This window comes from Mytilus californianus, unplaced genomic scaffold (assembly GCF_021869535.1).
Source record: "Mytilus californianus isolate M0D057914Y unplaced genomic scaffold, xbMytCali1.0.p SCAF_7, whole genome shotgun sequence".
NCBI classification, from domain to species: domain Eukaryota; kingdom Metazoa; phylum Mollusca; class Bivalvia; order Mytilida; family Mytilidae; genus Mytilus; species Mytilus californianus.
In genome coordinates, this window is record NW_026262723.1 from 74922491 (window position 1) to 74943656 (window position 21166).

Sequence of the window (21166 nt, forward strand, 5' to 3'; positions counted from 1 at the left end):
CTTAAGTTCGATGGGATTGATTCTTTCAACATAGTCATCAAATTTTGACTTATTTAGTGAGAGAACATCATCTATATAGCGGAAAGTAATGTTAAAGGATACTGCTAACTTCTTTTCATTCTTCCTAAGAAGTTCCTGTATGAAGTCAGTCTCATATGAATAAAGGAACAAGTCGGCAAGAAGAGGGACACAGTTGGTTCCCATAAGAATGCCGATTGTTTGTTGAAAAAACACGTCCTCCAAACGTAATAAATATGTTGTCAATCAAGAAATCAAGCATCTTGATTATGTCATATTCAGAGAATTTTTAGTTTGAATCAGTGTAGTATTATAACAGTATACACGTAACAACACCCAAGTATACCATTACGACAGTTTAACACATGTTAAAGGAGGACAATGCTAGTTCAGAAAATGAATATGTCTCATTATTTTTTTAATATATTGTAGCTATATGCAAAATAAACTCATTATATATACCAGGCTTAAATTTTTGTACGCCAGACGCGCGTTTTGTTTACAAAAAAAACTAATCAGTGACGCTCTTATAAAAAAGTCAAAAAGGGTCAAATAAAGTTCCAAATTGGAGAGCATTGAGGACCCAAAGAGAGGTTTTGTCAAATACAACTAAAGTAGTATATTCCTGGGGTAGAAAATCCTTAGTACATTGTATTGTACATTCAAAGTTTTGTAAAAAAAAACTAATTTATAATTATGATCATATTAATGATAATTCGTGTTCAGATAACTTTCATACATGTCAACATAAGATAATGAACAAATACATTTTCGTTACTCCTATAGGTAAAACAAATATCAGGTGTTTAGGCAGAACACCCTGGCCGTGTTAGGCGCAACTTTTTGGAAGTTTTGGTCCTCGGTGCTCTTCAGCTTTGTACTTGTTTTGGCTTTCAAACTTTTTTCATCTGAGCGTCACTGGTTGGTCTTGTTTGGACGAGACGCACGTCTGGCGTTTTGAATTTTAAGCCTAGTACCTTTTGTTAGCTATTATTCGTGTGTTTCTTTGTCCTATATGTTCTCCCATTTATTTGTATTGTGGTCCTGTCATGTGATGTTGTCGTTTTGGTGTTGTGTTTGACGTTGCCATAAAAGCGGGAGGTTTGGCATGCCACAAAACCAGGTTCAACCCACCATTTTTTTCTTAAAATGTCCTGTACCAAGTCAGGAAAATGGCCATTGTTATATTATAGTTCGTTTCTGTGTGTGTTACATTTTAATGTTGTGTTTTTGTTGTGTCGTTGTTCTCCTCTTATATTTGATGCGTTTCCCTCAGTTTTAGTTTGTAACCCGGATTTGTTTTTATCTCTATCGATTTATGAGTTTTCGAACAGCGGTATACTACTGTTGCCTTTATTTAGTATAATCGTGTCAAAAAGGGAAGACGACCCAAACAGGTAATAACACAATAAGTGGAAGAAACGATTTACAAAACAAGTGGCAAAAAGAAAAAAAAACAGGAATAGTCAACAACTATTATTGATAAGTCGCATTCGATGATCTCACAACTGATTGAAAGAAAATAGGATTTTGGATACGACCAGTACATGTAGACCATAGCCGACATCATCTACGATGCAAATAAATTCATTCTTTAACAGTGGACCAAATCAAGATTGAGTTACCATTCAGAACCCTCAGTCCAATAGCGTCCTTGTTATTACGAAAAGATTTGTTATGAGGAAATGTTATGAATTACCTATACTATCCCATTCTAGTTCAAATAGGCCAACAAATTTCAGACAAGAAGATGAAATTGTGATTTTCCTTTAGATTTCAATAGAAACTTTATGCCACAAATGTTGCCATGTTTGCCGACTGGTCAATAGTTAATGAATTTTTTTTTTGTACCGAGTCTTAAAATGACCAATCTCCTGAATTGTTAAAACAAGTTGCCATGTGGTTTCAGAGAAGATATTTTTTTTTTAATTTGAACAAAATTTCATTGACTCTTAAGCTAGGGGATTGAGCGACAGGCAAACAACCTTTACTCTTCAAAACAAAATGTTACAGAAACGCAAATTTGAAGAACGATCTTTCCGATGGGAAATACCAAGGTTCCACCGGAAAACAGACTATCGCCGGAATGTATTATCTTATTGTTTGACACACGCAGCTTCAACGGGAGTTGTAAGTTCTAGAATTGACTGCGGCAGCAATGTTTTTTTTTTTCATTCGATTGGATCGAAAGGACGGGTCCCTTATAATGATATGTTAAATAGGGTTTCAATCAAAGTATAAACCACTAATGCTGTCATGTTTGATGCCCGCTAATAACCATCATCAAATGTGGATAGTTTGTCCAATCACAATCCACTGAAGTTTGATATATTTTGTCATGCAGTTTCAGAGTGGAAGTTTTTGGAAAGTCGGCCAATCAAAATTATATCCTTCTCTGACAGTCATGATTTTTATCCAATAGAAACGAAATGAAGTGTAATAAAAAAACCTTCCATTCATTATTCCTGCCAACTTTTATTACAGTTTATTACAGTTTGCCGGGTAGTTTCAGAGAAAATGAAAATTATTTTCAATAAGGTTTGCCACAAATACCGCCATGTTTGCCATCCAATCAACATTAAATGGAGATCGTTTAAGGAGGATATACTATTATCCTTCCAAGAAAGATCAAAACATCAGCCATGTAGTTAAGGATGTATTCTTCTGATGTTTCAGTCTCGTTGAAATCTTGTTCGGGAATTAATTCCAAAACATGTGATACAAGTGGAAAATATAAATGAATATAAAAAATATTATAATCAAACTAAACTCTGTGAAAAAAATTTGTGTACTTACAATAAGTAGTTTCAGAGTAAAAAAATATTCAAATTTCATAACCAATCCAGTCAGAGTCATCAGCCAAAATGTTGAGAAATAGATGAGGGTACAAAACATTTGTACATCCCATATCAATTTTTCTTTTCAAAATTCTAAGATATGTATTTTTTCAATCATGTATAACAAAGAAGTTGAAATAATATGCTTTTTGCACACACAAAAAAAGAGAAAAATCACAAATTTATTAAATTGACAGCATGGTCAATTTGACATGAAAAAGCAACAACATTTTATAAAACTTTCTAATATCAACACCAACCTATATTTTTTTTTTTTAAGTTAAATTTATTCAGATTGGTCCACTTCATATTTAATGAACGTATAAAAAAAAACTTAATTGTGAAACTGTGATTCTTTTCATGATAATAGCCCCTTAAAATGGGTAAAAATTGGCTCCTCAGAGGAGAACATCCTTAAGGAGAAGATTTTTCGAAAATGGGGCAATCAGAATCAAGATTGCCTGTGTTGTCACTGTGTTTCAACCGACCGGAACGAAATAACGGGTTTAATAAAAAAAACTTTCCGTATTTTATCCATGATACACTTGGTTCAAATTAATCTGGTTGTTTCAGAGGAGATAAAAGTGATGATAACAGCTCGTACGTCCCAATGAGCCAAGTGAGCTTATAATTTTATTGAAATATATAGACACTGTTGCCAAAGTAAAAAATGTTGGGGTTTTTTTATCCGTGTATTTGTTATCTTTTTCTTTTTGAAAAATATGTCATTCATTTTTAAAGATACTATGGTAATTATGAATATATTATAATTAAGTATAATGTATATTTAAGCATATAGATTTTTAACAAATACTAACAAATAAAATTTTATTTACTTCTAATGCTAACGAGGCCGGAATAAGGTACCACTATTTTCTGTATATTATTGATAAATGTTATAATTTTCACTAAAGTATGTTGCAAAAAAAAATTAATTGAAATTTAGTTATTTGTACTCAGATAATCGATATACAAATAATCCCCGCTCCTCAATCAAATATCTGATATTTAATGACTCATCCAAGATTTGATAGTTATTTGGTTAATCATTATATATGGTTTTAAAAAGCTTTATACTCGTGCTCTATGACGTAAATAAAACAATTTATCAAGCAAAATCAAAGCTTCAGTTTAGAATTTATAAAATATTAATCCGTGTGTTATGTAGTGTGTGTTTCTATTATATTCATGTAATATAAAGTTCTTTATTCCCGAAGGTGTAGAAACCGATGATAGATCAAATTAACTGAAACATGAAGCTGAAGTCTTTTTACAGATATTTCCTAAATTAGATTTGAATTGGTTAAGTATGGATTCCTGTTTACCGAAAGCACATCTTAAAAAAAACTTACTGTTGATTTATAATTTTTTTCATCTACTCTTGACCATGGTTTCATATGCTAAGATGGCCTTAACCGCACAAGTAATTTGAATATTTGGTGTTTAATACTTTTTAATTTCTTATCCGATAAGCCTTCCAATTGTTTTATTTCTATCACCACTTATGACACTTATGTAGAGAAAATCAATATAAGGTTCAGTGAAATGGTCTGTTTTGATGATTGAAATATCTTTCCTAAAATCGGGACCTCTCCTATTCTTCGGTCAGTATTTTCTACCTATTAAGAACAAGTTAAGGATGGTTCTCATGTTGTATGATGATTCTGTCTCTGTTCATAATGGTCTTAACCAGAATCTCTTAATGATACAGAAATGCGAACCTAAATACTTGATGAAGGGTCCTTTTTTCTAAACGATTTTTTTTTAAACTCTTGTAATCCAAATTATGGTCAATGTTTTACATAGAGGGTTACCTAATTAAGATAACATATCCTCTTGGAATGACTCCCCATTTATTGCTCTAGTAACAGTACAGGTAGAATTAGAAAGATAACGAAATAGATTTCTTGCCGCTCATCAGCATCCTAGTTACCACAAGGGTTAATAGTAACATATAGGCTAACAACAACTTTGAAGCCAACTAAATCATTGCCAAACGACAAAGAAATTGCTATTATAAAAGACATATTCTGACCAAACCTAATCTGTGAACTTTCAGTACTTTGTTTTAAACAAACCCATTTTCTACTTTTGGATCTGCCTTACTAATCAAACTACCAATTTATGTTCATCAAAACTAGTTTTGATATCAGAATGAATGATTCGTTCAAATTCTCCATTTTACCTTTAAATTAACAAAATCTGTCAATTTTTTTTCAAACTTTTGAATAACTTCTATTGGGTTTCTTTTTTTTATAGTCAAATTTTCATGCGTTTGATCATCATTTTCCTAGACTATCTTGTTTTCTGATATTTATGCCTGCACATAAAATTAGTTCATAAGCTAAACAGCTTTTTTTTCATCCCTAAGATTTAAACTAAGTACAACAGACAAAGTTTACTGACTTTTCAACTAAAAACACTTAAGTGTATGCATGTCCTATAAATGAATTCGTCATGTAAAATATTAATACAAACAAGAAGACATTAAACAACAAATATTCAATAACTTGGTCAGGAACCAAGAGTGGTTCTCTTATAAAAATCCATTTCCCAGTTTAAAACAATATTAACATGCTAGAAGGTATCCATTCAAACCAAAACGAAGTAATTAAAAAATTTGATTTTGATATATAGATTCATAAGGTATCAAGCCTGCATCACATGTGATGAATAACCAAACTAAACTCATGACGTTTTTCAAACTCTGGAGTTCAAATGGCCGTATGTGTCTATTGATAGAGGTAAATCTATGTATGAGGCATCTTTTGTGCTCTTTATTTCTAGATCATATGCAGTCTTATCAATAAGCTACACATTTTGGTTTTAAGCAACAGTTTTTGGATTACGTTTACTTCTTTCAAGTAAATATATAGATCCATAAGGAAACGGGTCGTGCATCGGATTTTTTCAACATAATGTTTGAACATGTTTTTTTATAGAATTCATCTAAAACGTAGTCTACACAAAAATTTACGACAAAAGGTTCATTTTCCTTTTTTGGACGGTGATGTTCCTCTGGCACCATCTTACGGTGTTCATATATCCCAACTCGTTCGTTATGCCCTTGTCTGTAGTGACGTTTTGGATTTCAATGAGCGTAATCTATGTATTACTGGTAAATTATTAAGTCAGGGATTTCGTAATCACAAATCACTTAAAACATTTACTAAATTCTTCCATAGATACAGAGATTTGATTTGCAAGGTTGGCTCTACCTGTAAAAAACTTATTTCAGACGGAATAGCACATCCTAAATTTTACGGTGATGTTGTTTACCAAGCCCGGAATTTATATACGATCCGGGTAAACTTATCAATCCTTTAAATAAACTTATTCTAAAAGGTTACCAATTCAACACTGTATGTAGATCTATGAATATTGTTTTTATTGGTATAAATATTGATTTTGTTATCAGTAAATTAAAATCATACTAAATAGTTTTTTCTGATAAACATATGCACTTTAATGGTACTACAATCTGTCGATAACTTTATTTTGGCATTGCACAAGGTCATTTTTTTTCCTGACTGTTAATGACGTCTTTTTCTAAATCCATTGGATGTTGGATGTGTACTGATTGATATTTTTGTCTAAGATACATGATTTTTTTATTAGTTGATATTGCTTTGAACTAGCTGTCAGTTACAGCGAGTACTCTCAGATCTGTCCTTTTTGTTGTTAGGGGGTGAGGGATGGATAAATACCGTGCCACGTCCGGTCTGTATTTATGTTTGATGTTTTCTGTTTTGTATCGATCTGATGAGTTAAGTCTTTTTCAACTGATTTTTATAGTTTGTTCTTATGTTGTGCTGTTACACCACTGTCCCAGGTTAGGGGAAGGGTTGAGCGCTCACAAACATGTTTAACCTCGCCACATTTTTAATGTGTCTGTCCCAAGTTAGAAGCATGTAGTTCAGTGGTTGTCGTTGGTTAATGTTTGTCATATTTTTTTTCGTTAATTGTTTTGTTATAAATTAGGCCGTTAGTTTTCTCAATTGAATTGTTTCAAATTTTTCATGTCGGGGCCTTTTATAGCCGACTATATGGTATGTGTTTTTCTCATTGTTGAAGGCCGTACGGTTGCCTATAATTGCTTACACCACTTTATTTGAAATTTGGTGTATAGTTGTCTCATTGGCAATCATACCGCCTCTTCTTATTTTTATAATCAAATAAAACCGAAGAATTCCAATGAATAATATTTTATTATACCTTAGCTGTGTTTATTTTTTCTTTGAATCAGTGTGGATCATAACAAAAGGTGTTTCTTCTTTTAGATTCATATGCATACATAACTTCCCATATTTAACAGAAACACAATGATAATCTAGTATTTGAAAGAAAACAATAATGCGAGGTACTGAATTGTAAATAGCATTAGTCATGTTTGGTTTAAAAGACCTCTTAGAAATTTTATACATACTTAGATATAAGAAGATGTGGTATGAGTGCCAATCTCTCAATCCAAGTCATAATTTGTAAGAGTAAACCATTAAAGGTCAAAGTACGGTTTTCAATACGGAGCGTTGGCTCACAACGAACAGCAAGCTATAAAGGGCTCCAAAATGACGAGTGTAAAACCATTCAAACAGGAAAACCAACGGTCTAATCTATATAAAAAACGAGAAACACTTATAAACCACATTAACAAACGACAACCACTGAACATCAGGTTCCTGACTTAGGACAAGTGCAAACAAATGCAGCGGGTATAAACGTTTTAAAGGCGCCAACCTTCACCCTACATGAAACAATAGTGTAACATCACAACATAGAAAGACACACTATAAAATATCAATTGAAAAGGCTTAACTCAATCAAAAGACATATTAACAAAAACAAGTGAACATACAATATCAGAAATACAACCATAACCTTGCACAAAATGCCGCCAAATAAAATAACGTACACAGGTAAATAAAAATAATTTTTGTTACAAGGTATACATGGAGTGCGGAAATAATTTTTACAAAATAAATAATTTTGTTGTTCCTAGTACGAGAACAAAAGTGAAAATTTATCGTCATACTAAACACTTATCAAAGGTGGTATATATAAAAAATAGTGAGACTAGATATAACACTGAATAAGTAAACACTAAATAACAAAAATACATTACAAATTGTATCAACAGGTCAAAGTAACACGAAAGTACGATTTGAGAGTACTCGCAGTTACTGAAAGCTAGTTAAAAGCCAAAAACAATTAATAATAAAAAATCATGCATCAGAGACTAAAATCAACTAAAACACATCCCAGGGATTTAGTCTTTTAACGTCATGGACAGTCTAAGAAGACATGACTTGTGCAATGCCAAAATAAAAGTAGGATAGTAAGGAGTTAACCGGTTAATAAATATGCATAATGTAATATATAGATAGAGTAATCTTTATATAGAAAATAAACGTGGATGTGTATTTATATACATCCCAAAAAAACGTTTGCAAAGAATACAAATTTAGTTATGTTTTAACTTGCTGATGACAAAATCGATATTTGTGCCAATGTAAACTATATTCTAAGATCTAATTACACCATTGGTAAGATAACCTTTACTAATAAGTTTGTTTAAAGGTTCGATGAGTTTACAAGGATTACATAGTAATTTTCGCGCTTTTAGTACAATATTATCGTAAAATTTAGGATGTGAAATACCGTTTTTAATAAGTTTTCTACGGATAAAGCCAAATTTACTAATCAACTCTTTGTATCTATGAAAGAATTTAGAAAAAGTTTTAAGCAATTTATGGTAACGAAATATCCCTGACTTAATAATTTATCAGTGATGCATTGATTACGTTCGTTAAAATCTATGACATCACTCTACACACACGGGTACAACGAACGAGTTGGGATATATAAACACCGTATGATGGAGCAAAAGGAACATCGCCGTCTAAAAAGGGGAAATGAAAAATCGTCTCTTTTGTCGTAAATTTTAGTATGGAGTTTCCCTTTAAAAATTGAAATGTCTAAATCTAAAAAAGGACAACTACTGCTGTTTATGTTAGATCTTTTTAAAGTAAGTTCCTTTGGGTAAATTTCGGTAGTATATTTAGAGAACTCTGGATTATTTAACTAAAAAAATATCATCAAGATAACGGTAGGTATTGTTGAATGTATCAACCAAAAGTTCTTTAGAATTTCACAGTTGTATAGATAGATTTGTTGTTCCAGAGTTATGAGATTTAAATTGTGGAGAATATGAATTTTTTAAACATTTTCATGATAACTCTGTTTTCTGGAATGGTACTTTACCTCTCACTACCACAAATGGGTTTTATGTATGGGAAATGCATTTTTGACTAGCTATATCATATAATCCTGATAACTTAGATGACTTCTTAAATTTTTACTATTTCCAGCTTTTAGTTTTAGAGTAATAGGACTTTCATCGTTAACAACTACACAAAACATTTAATTCGTTGTAATACGTTTCATAATTTCTAATAAAACTTGAATTTTGTTTCTGCATGTTTTAAATTGGATTTCTATTGATGTAAGTGTGGTTCAGATTTTATCGATACACTATTTCTTTCTCTAATACTGTGGAAAAATTATTGTTCATACTTCAAAAAAAGAACATCATGCTACAGCAACAGAGGAAAGGATTTATCATAATACTTTATTCTGATTTTCAAATCTAAAATTCAATAGAGCTTTAATTTATTTCGTAAATTATATTTTATGATAAGCTAAAGAGACTTACTTAATCGTTGAGAGAAATAAACGAATTGTCTAACGAATATAACATGTCCAAAAGGTGTATGTTCAAATAATATAAATGTTATAAAACAGGCGTACACATATACTTTTTGTACATCAACATAAATATTAATCTCCAAGTTTGTACAAACAATTACATGCAATTTTAAAGATTAACAACATATATATTATTAGCATCAACGATTTGATTATTCTGACTAGTTTTTTTTGTGCATCGACATAACGTTTTTAAATTATTTCTGAAACGATGGTCAAATGCAGCATATATAAATGGATTGGCTACATGGTTAATGAGATACGACCGTTCTGTTATCTTCAAAGTGGCAAACTGTAAAGGCGTTAGCTCAGATTGGATTACCCCATTTGACACTAGCTCATTTATATAAAGTGGCAAATAGCTGATAGCGAATACAACACTAACGGTAAACGCAATTTTCGTCATTTTATTTGACAATGTTTCAGTGGCTGTGATAGCAGCTGATGTTTTCTGTCTTGCACGGTGTGCAAATATAATTTTCTTACCAATTAGAGTGTAAATAACGAACAAAATTGATGCATAAGACAGGAACAACCCAGTCAAAAAGATGTTGTATGCTCTCCAATATGTTGGCGAATCTTTCCAAGTTACTGCACATATCAATCCTGTTATATTGTTCGCCAACTGAACCTTCTCTAGTGGTTGCAAAACGGCAATTTGTGGAGCGGATAAAGTCAATCCTATAAAGCTGCAACAAAGGACAAAGTATTTTACATTTTTTTGTGTTATCTGAGATTTTAATGGAGTACAAATTTGTCTAAATCTGTGTATCGAAAGCAACATTAATAAATGTGAAGAGTACATAATACCAAAGTCCAGAACTCCTACAAACACTTGGCAGATCCAAGTTATCTTAAACGTGTAATAATATAAAATTCGGACGATATTGAACGGCATTCCTATAACACAGAAGACAATGTCAACTAATGCCAAATTGAGGATTATAGTTCCAAATACATCTTTCTTGTATTGTTTGAAAATGAAAATCACAAAAATATTTCCAGGAATACCAATACTTGTCAAAACTAACAGATAGACTAGCGGAGCCATCAGTTTTTTCCTCATGTCATTATTTAATTCCTCTAAGGTAAAGTTTCCTTCAGTGTAATTTCTCATTTTCTTGGAATGTTTCAGTCTTGAAATAATTCAGTACTAATAAAATGTCTTGCAAAACATATCATTTGACGATTTGCAAAATGGATCTTATTGAAATTTCTTATTGAACACAAGCAATGTTTTTATAATTTCAATTAATGATCTTCCGGAAGCGTTATGTTATGGTATTCCCAAAAGTCAATGCATTACCTGATCTTTAAAATTGATTTAATAAATAAATTCTTCGTCTAAATTATTTTTTTCACATTAAGATGGCTTTATAAAATGAGATGAAAATAGATCAGGTTTTAAATCTTTATTATTAAATCAATAATATATGTCAGATGGGTGGGCTTGGAACCTTTGTAAATAAGAGAATAATCGTTTGAGAAAAATATCTTTTTACTGTTAACCGGGATTTTTTTTCTCAATTTTGTCAATATAACGGAACTATAAACAACTGTCATACAAGTGGGAGGTTAAGCTAGCTACAAAAGCAGGTTTAACGCAATATTCTCTGCGGAAAATGCCTGTACCAAGTCAGGAATATGGCAGTTGTTTTTCACTTGTTTTTCTCACGTTGATTGATAGTGTTTGATTTTGTCAGTTTTAATGGACTTCCCCTTTTTGGTTTGCTATGGAGTTCGGTATTTTTGTTATACTTTTTTCTGACTAAATCTAAATTCGCGCCATCAAGGTTTAAAATACTCGATCGCCTGATAACCTGTATACATTTTTCTCCTGCAATTAGTCAACTGTTGTACATATCACAGGTTAACAAATTATGTGTCGCCTAATTTGTATTGTATACAAAATAATTATCCTATTGTCCTGCATTTATGTTGAGCCAACGCTATGGCTAAGATTACTGTTTACTTCACAGTTCCTTTTTTATCTTCGTGTTCCCTGTTTACAGTGGGCAATCTAGAAACAAACATCATCTCTCCAGTAGTACTAAAAACTGAACTCTTCAATGTTTTGCATGTTCCCTGCAAGGACGATTCACAATTATGAATTCACAAGAAAATTTTTCCGGTAAGTAGAAATAATGAAAAATATACCTTTATTCAGTATGAATACCGAAGTAAACAAAATATTGCAAAATATAAAAAGAATAAACTAGCGTCAAAATAATACCGTCAATGTTAAATTGAAAGATAAAAACAATAAATGCGCACGGTCGGAAAATATATAGTATATCTTTTGAGGATTTGGAACAGCTGCACATGTACCATTTATCAGGGCAACGTTTAAGCATTTCTGTCGATTGTTACTCAATTTTCTTAAAACTGGTTTGTGTGAACAAACTGAACGATTTTCGTGTTTTAACAATGCAGATTTAATGTTCTTAGTTCTGTCTTGAATATCTTTGTGGAAAGATGTTAAATATTTGTTTAAAGCTCAAAAGCCCTTTATATACGAAAACAGTATGTGAAAGACATTTCTCACATAAGAAGAATAAATGTCAAATTAACTATAACTGGAGAATTATTAAACCGTTGCATGTGTGCACGTTTACTTGTAAAAACATATACACAGTTAACAAATGAGAATGACGTTTTTAAACGCACTTTCGAATTTGTTGGGATTAATGGAAAATCGTTTTATCTTTGTGGCAGTTACAATTAATGTGGTAATCATTATTGAAATAATTGACTAGTGTATTTTACCCTGACTGTAACATACACAGTTTTTATATTTAAAACAATTCATTCCATTTAGAAACAAGAATGTGTCCATAGTACACGGATGCCCCACTCGCACTATCATTCTCTATGTTCAGTGGACCATGAAATTGGGGTCAGAACTCTAATTTGGCATTAAAATTAGAAAGATTATATCATAGGGAACATGTGTACTAAGTTTCAAGTTGATTGGACTTCAACTTCATCAAAAACTACCTTGACCAAAAACTTTAACCTGTCCACTCGCACTATAATTTTCTATGTTCAGTGGACCCTGAAATTGGGGTTAAAACTCTAATTTGGCATTAAAATTAGAAAGATCATATCATAGGGACTATGTGTACTAAGTTTCAAGTTGATTAGACTTCAACTTCATCAAAAACTACCTTGACCAAAAACTTTAACCTGAAGCGGGACAGACGGACGGACGAACGGACGCACAGACCGAAAAACATAATGCCCCTAGGTGGGGCATAAAAAAAAATAAGATACTATTTGCTTTACCGGCCATTCATATCATTGAGGGGATAACATATGCGTATTTTAGATATTTATAGGTTTCATAACGAGGGAGAATTGGATATCGCTTGATATTAACTCCAGTTGTTTTCGGGAGGTTTATTATTACTATCTAAATTAAATAACGAGAGCTGATATCAAGCGATATTCAATTCTCACGCGTTTTTAATCCTATTTCTCTTATGGTCAACACGCTTATTGTGTTAAATTAAAAGTTCCGCGAATCGTTGATCTAATCTTTCGCACATACCAGCATGACGTCATATGTCCTGTTCCGGCGTCAAACTTCAACATCAGACATTCTAAATTTTTTGGTACGCTTCAGAATGTAATAAAATTTGTCAATAGAAGATTTCCAGGTGAAATCACATATGACATTTGCCATGGACGAAATTGACATTCTCTTAACCTTTGAAAGTTATCAATGACCAAACAAATAGCCAATGGAAATATCGTCACATGATGCTGGATTAGCCAATCAAATTAACAGTTTTTTATCACTTTTTCGTATCACCCTCCGTGCAGTGTGATAGAAATATCTATTCATGCAAGAAATATATAACAAGCCACAACCATAAGAGAAATACGCGTATGGTTTAGCTATATATAGATTACAACATGGCATTTTTCATATCAGACCCCTTATCAGCCCTAGGTCATGATATCAGCCCGAGAGCCGACAGGCTCGAGGGATGAGTTTGACCATGGGCTGATAAGGGGTTTGATATGAAAAATGACATGTTATGTTCTTTTTATCATATACTTCAGCAGAAGCCATACAGACATGAAAACTTTTTTTAAAACTTTATAAAATTCATTTATTGTATTATTTGTTTTGCGTTTTTTAATAATATATTTTCCTGTTTCCTAATATTCCTTCTGTTATTCTACTTGGCTATCTTTTTCACTTAAATGTACCACTGAGGTTTATTTTCCGGAATTTGCAGAATGACGTCGAAATGCTTTGCGATTACGTTAAAGAAAGGAATGCGATAATAACCGGAAGCAGTTGATATAAACCGGAAACAGTTGGTATATACCGGAAGCAGTTGATAACAAAAGCCATATCACACGGCTAAGACAATTCTTCAAATTTATTGAATAAATATATGTATAAATTAGTTTTATCAAGGGGTACAATTATACCATTATTTTCTACAAGTATATGATAAATACGTATATCGTTGAAATATATGCGTATTTTGGTCACTATATATAAGCGCATATAATTTATTTGGTGACTAAATAATCCTGTTTCAGAATGCAAGGAAAGAATGAAATCTATAGTAGAAAATATTTCATTTTTCATTACAAACATTTCTTTGGTCTATAAATATCACACGAACTGTTTTGAATCCACAATATTGCTTTATATTAAACTATTTTTTTGTCCGTGTTAATTAATTTTTACATCAATTTTATTTAAGTAATTTCTACAAATCAAAGCATAATTTGATCTTTGCTGTTGCCAGTAAACCCATTGATAAGATTTTATTATTGAACGCCTCGTGGAAAAGGATTTAATTTGAAGTCACATTAAAACATGTTATAATTAAATACTGTGTATAATAATTTTAAATAATGTCATCGAGTTAGAGGCATCAGCAACTGTTAAATATCGACATAAATTTTTCTTTAGTCCACATATACTAAACAACACAATTGTTCGGTGGTATGTATGGATTATAAAAATCATATCTTTTCACTAAATGTACTGAGTATTCAACAGTTGGTTTTGAAAGAGGAAGCAATCGAGTATTAAATCAAAAAGGGGCAGACTACAAAATGACAAAATGAATAAAAGACGAAAGATAAATTAACAGTCCACAAAACAATACTCATAAAACTAAAGACTAAAAAACACAAACGCGCCAAATCTGGTGTGAACTTAGGTGATTCAGATTGGTAAAATGTTCCTGTTCCTGAAGTTTTACCCGTTTAGTTTCTCATGACAGGTGAAAATCCGGTGATTATTCTCATTCGGTGTAAGTCATAAAGTTGAACACTTAAACCATTGCCGTACGCGTGACGTCAGCCTATTCATTTACCGTGGATTCTTTTTCTTTACATCCCAGCTCCTTTGTTCTACCAGGGGTGATCTGAGCCGGATCACCCCTACCAGATCACCCTAGCTGGCGTTTCTTTGTTCTGTAACATTTGGCGGGAATGTCAAATCCACAATAAAACTTAGAAATAGTCACACGGAAAAGACTAACTATCAAAATTTATGTAGAAAAAATCCAGTGTCTATGCTGGGAATCGAACTCAAGACCTTTAGCATATAGACCCACGATTCATACCCCTACATCAGGACGACTGGATGAAAACTTTCAGTTAATTTAGCATATTTAAACATTATTTTCCGTGGCTCATAAAGGGTATATACTATATAGTAATATATAAAGTATATTATAATGATTGTGTGGCGTTCTAAAACTAGACGTTATGAAGCGTAAACGGTTTTTTATATAATCTAGAACAGCTGGGACGTAAAGTAGTTATCCCATTCGGACTTGGTGTATCAATGTAAGATCACCCCTCGGACTCCGGCCGTCGGGGTGATCTTACACTGACACACCGCGTCCTCATGGGATAACTATTACAGAATCAACGCTTCCTAAATCAGTCGCTGAAATGGACACATCAAATCATATTCAATTGTTTCCTTTGTGTGCCTAATTTCATTAAATTTGAATTAGCTAATTTACTGATTTCTGTTCACTAATGGAATTAATTTAAAAGCTTGCCTTTAATTTTTGTAATTTTTATATGCCTTCACTTGGGATCGAATCCCTACTTGAAATCTGTTATGTGTGACTGACATCAACACATCGATGAAACCTCTCGGCTACCAATTGGTTGCAATTTAGATGTCTATTATATATATATATAAATGAACATATGATACACATCGGTACAACGGACACACAAGGTTTGTTCCTTTATATATTCATAATAGATAATCGTATAGTATAAGCTGGTAGCCGCGAGGTTAAGATCCATGACTTATAGATTCAAGTTAGAAGTAGAGACTTGTCGGTTTAGGTTCGAATCCCTATTTTCTCTTTGTTGTCCTTGGTTGTCCCTATTCTTTAGTTTTTCCGTTTTTCTTATTTTGTATGTTATTGTGGATATTTTTGTAATAGTAGCGGGTTTTCCCGTTTATTTTTGGATTCTTATTGGCCAATTCATGTACTTGAAAAAAAATATCACATTCAATTTGTGCATTTTTGTTTTATATATATAGTATGATATCATCTGTTTTACTACATATCTTTACAAATGTTTATTCGCAAATACCTATGCGAGTAAATGGTGATGTGCCTAAAATTAGGTTTCTTGCTAGAAATATTGGTAATATACTTATTATATATACTTAAAAATAAGTTCGAATTTGTCATATTTCGTAAATTACGGATAATATTCAGATGCATAATAATTTAAATACAGACGTGTTATGTTATATTTGTATTTCTCTAACCAGTTAATTGTGAACTTTAATGCATCGCTGCACATGATAACATGGTCATTTATACTCACTAACAATACCTTCTAATTAAGAAAAGGCTTTAATTTTGAAAAGAAATCAACACAATAGTTTAAGTTATAGATACAATGATAAGCGTTGATTCATGAAAAACAAACCATTCGCCCTCCGGGCTCATGGTTTCTTTTTCAAGAATCAACGCTTATTCATTGTATTTATAATACAGATTCTCCAAAAGGGTCGACTAAATCATGGTTGTGTCTGTGATACTTTCAAAGACAAATCCAACTTAAACATTACGAACCAGTGGTTCAGTTTCTTTATTCCTTGTAAGCCGAACCAATACTCAATCAAGAAAATGCCGATAGGAAACGCTGATCCTGGAACATTGAATAAATTTCGATATATATACTCAATATGCAGTTGCTGCTTTTATTTCGAGAATTGATTATATCCGTTGTAATGTTGTTGCAAGAGGGGTTTATGAAAGAATTATTTAGCTTTGATAATGGAGGAAGAAGTGTCTTTTATACAGATGAAAAGACAAGAAATATAATTGATATAACACAAAAGAAAGGATTTTTGTAAATATATTGTTTATAGAATGTTGAATTATTCGAAACACTAAGGTTTTCTTACCCCCATGAATAGATTGCCCTAACCGTATTTGGCACAACTTTTCGGAATTTTGGATTTTAAGAGCTCTTAATTTTGTATTTGATTTGGCCTTCAGACTGTTACGATTCGAGCGCCACTAATTAGACTTATGTAGACAAAACACGAGTCTGACATACCAAATTAAAAGCCTGGTATCTTTGATGAGTGTTATATATATGAATTAAAAAATTGTTTAAACTTAAATACAACGAACACGTTAGAACATACTTACCCCTTCTCGTCCAATGGAAAATTAGTTTTTCCCTTCTAATTTTCATAGTGCACTATAAAATGTTAGAACATACTCACCCATTCTCGTCCAATGGAAAATTATTTGTTTTCCTTTTATTTTTCATAGTACATGGCTTTCCATGCGATAAAAAATACTATAAATGAATGACTTTTCATTGTAGATTAATTATTAAGGTGAACTCTTAAAAACTGCACTAACAAAGTGTACAATCCCCCGAGGCAATTTCCTTAGGAAAAGAGCAAAAGAAAAATTCATGAGTACTGTTGTTTGTCTGATTATCTATACTATTAAATGAGAAGACCTCATTTTGTGTGTCGCTTCTCTTCCTTCCATAATAGGGGCCTCTGTGGCCGAGTGGTCTAAGTAGTTACTACTGTAATCACTAGCCATTCAACACTGAGGATGTGAGTTCGAACCCCGCTCGTGCGGGTGCACTCGACTCCAATCTTAATTGACTAGGTTTGTCAGTTTTCCTATCGAAGGTCGGTGGTTTTCTCCGGGCACTCCGGCTTCCTCCACCAATAAAAACTGGCCGCCACGAAATAGCCCAAAAGCGGTGCTTAAAAGTAGCGTTAAAAACACAAAAAAATCAAATCAAATCCTTCCACAATAAATTAATTATCATGACTCTGTGTCCTATGGGTACCATACATAGTCGCATTTGTCATCCTCGCTTATGATTATTCAGTTTGGGTTATTCTGGGAGAAAAAAGAAAATAAAAGCGTCCGAATATTGTTTCCGTCATAGGACGGACTTTTAAGTCATGGACAAGACTTCATTTTAGGACTGTTTTTAAAATTACACATAATTTTCTTAAGTACTTGGGGACAGGACAATTATTTTCGCGTTTTTCTGTATTCTATTAATAAAGTGTATTTGCTATTTACTATCAATTCCAAGTTTACTAACCGCTATAATGACTATATCGCCTAGGATAGTAAACTTGGAATTGATAGTAAATAGCGAATACACTTTATTTATAGTATATGTATGTTCATAGTATACAGAAAAACAGAAAACAAAAAATAACGGACTTTGGAAAAAAAGGGGAGGGCTAAAAAAAATGTCCTGTCACCAAGTACCTATTACCTGGGAACAGTATATCTAATTTAGTCAATATATATGTTCCTGTTATTACTTTTGATACCTTTCCTGAAATTCTCCAGTCATAAAATCTTTTAAAAATAATCATCCTACAACAGTTTACATACTTTTAACCACGCTCTAAATGCCCGCGATTTCGCGGGTGTGTTCTAGTTATAAATGAAAACAGGAGAATAGAACTATAAAAGCATATTTAGTTGAGATTTCAACATTGTAAATGGTATATATCATGGTAAATATATGGAACCCTAAAAAAAAGAATTGAAAAGGGGGCAAAGATGTAGGTAAAATAATATTCAATCTAATTTTTATTCGAGACCTTAAAATCAATATGTTTTTTTTAAGAAACAATGACTGTTGATAGGAGTTTTTGAGAATAAAAAAAAGTTCATTCATCAATAAAAAATATTAGCATCTGATGTTGAAACGATTGTAATTTTAAAATTTATTGATGAAGTTTGGTCATTATTTGAAATATATAATTTTAGAAAAGCTGATTTATATAACATTGTGTGCTTTTTGAAATGAAGGACTTTAACATATATAAGTATTAAATTGTACCCGAGGCAGAAGAAATCTCCAAAACCATCTCGTTGCTATTTCATTCGTTCTGTTGAAATAACCATTAACTATGATTTACATCCCTTTTACTAACCATGTTAACACTTAAAGTGAGCTTATAGTAAGGTTTAATTATTACAATGAGAGAGGCTAATTTGTTATGTCACAAGAAGGTGTGAATATGTTCTAAATTGGTCAGACAATACTTGGTCACGTTTTATGAACATTTAAAACCGTCGTCTACGCCTTGGGCTTTAAACATTCTTAAAACATGACCAAGTATTGTCTAACCTATACATAAAACCAAACAGGAACATGTAGATGTCAACATACTGTCTACAACAAAAGACAAGTTTCAATACCATTGTCACGTTGGTAAATTTAGAAATTATTAACACTCGGACTCTAAGGCAATATGAACTAAAACGGATTTAGATTTTTTTTTTATCCCTTTTGATCATATACCTCCTCGTGTATTCAAGTATTCATTCATCCATGGCTTAAAATGTTTGGGTGTGGGCGTTCCTAAAAAGGGTAAAGTCAAAAAGCGCTTCGAACACACTTTAATTAAGGGAAATTTTCATTTTCTTCATAACCTACAGTATAGACTAGATGTGGATACATATAACGCAGACGGTCCGGTCAAGATTAGCAAAATTTCACAAATTCAGAATGTGAATTGACTATTATAGACAACTGAACAGCGGTATAATCAAAGATTCTTATGCAATACCATATAGCGAAGAGATGATAGACGCTCTATTATGTAATAAGGTTGATGCCGAATTCAACTTCCTTCCATCTGAACATGCCCAGCGACAGAAAATGGGATAATGGAGGAGATCCTATGAGATATCTGGATTATTTTTGCGTGAACCCCTGAGGGTTCACTCATATTAATCAGTTATAAATATAGTCTATGGAGGAATATTCGGAATCTAAATTATTCTTCATTCGGAACACTTATTCATCTTATCTGTATTAGCCTCCTGCAATTAAGAGCACCTCCATACGGGGGTATCTGAGATATTTAAAACGTCGCAATAAAGAAATTGTCACAAATCGCTTATTCTCTTATCTGATATATGATAATAAACTATAAATGTATCTATAGATCAATTTCAAACATGTATGTTAAAGATATATTTATGCATCGTAAGTGTTTACTTGAGCAAAGTTGACAGTTGCAACGTTTGATAAACAAATGAAAGTTAAATGGTCAAGATTTAACGACCTATGGTATCGAACATCAGTGCCAGATATTAATGGTGTTGTGGTTTCTAAATAATGAGTTCTAGTAGGCTTTGGGGTTTGTTGATTTGTAACAATAAATTTTATGCACATGTCATTTTGACAAATCAGATAAACAAAAATGTCCGTTTCAAAAACTGAAAATAAAATAAAGACTGTTTGTTAATATTCCCAGGAAATAATCATATTCTTAATGATAAAAAATATATGATATACTTTTTTAAATAAGGAAATAGATTTAACAATTGTATGTTAATCTTTCATGAGGTCTTTAAAAAATATGTTATGCAAAAGAAAAAAATGCAAATACACAAAACAATTAACTCTAGATTTTTACACTGAATAAGCATACAGTGGATTCTGTAAACATTGGAAAGTTAGAAAAAGAGTGTATTTGATCTTACGTTCGGGTATTTGTTTAAGCAATTATATATCAATATAAGAATTAAGATTGAAAATACATAATATACTATGACCAACATTCTTTTAATAAATATATCTGAATTTATGAAATTGTGTTTTAAAATTAAAAATTATTATAAAATGCGGTTCCTTCAACCAACATACGTAATAAATCTCAAGACTTTAAACCGTTTTTGCAAACTAAATAAAAGTTTGTTGCCTATAATTCAGAATTTTATCAGTGTTTCGGGATTTTTTGCTTAAAATTGTTTAAGCATGGGTCCCTTTTCAAAAGTCTCCCAACAACTACCTCGCAAGGTATTCTTGTTGGCATGCGTTTATATGCTTTTTTGACATCGTGTGACTCAATTTTATTAATGAAATCTGTTGTATCTCGAATGTTAAAGTTAAGCCTCTTCAATAATGGTTTTATAATTAGATCAAGAAATCTCTAAATGCGTCTCGTGGGAGAGTTACACTTATTGATAATTGGTCGGTAAGAAACATTTAATGTCTCCTACTATCTGACC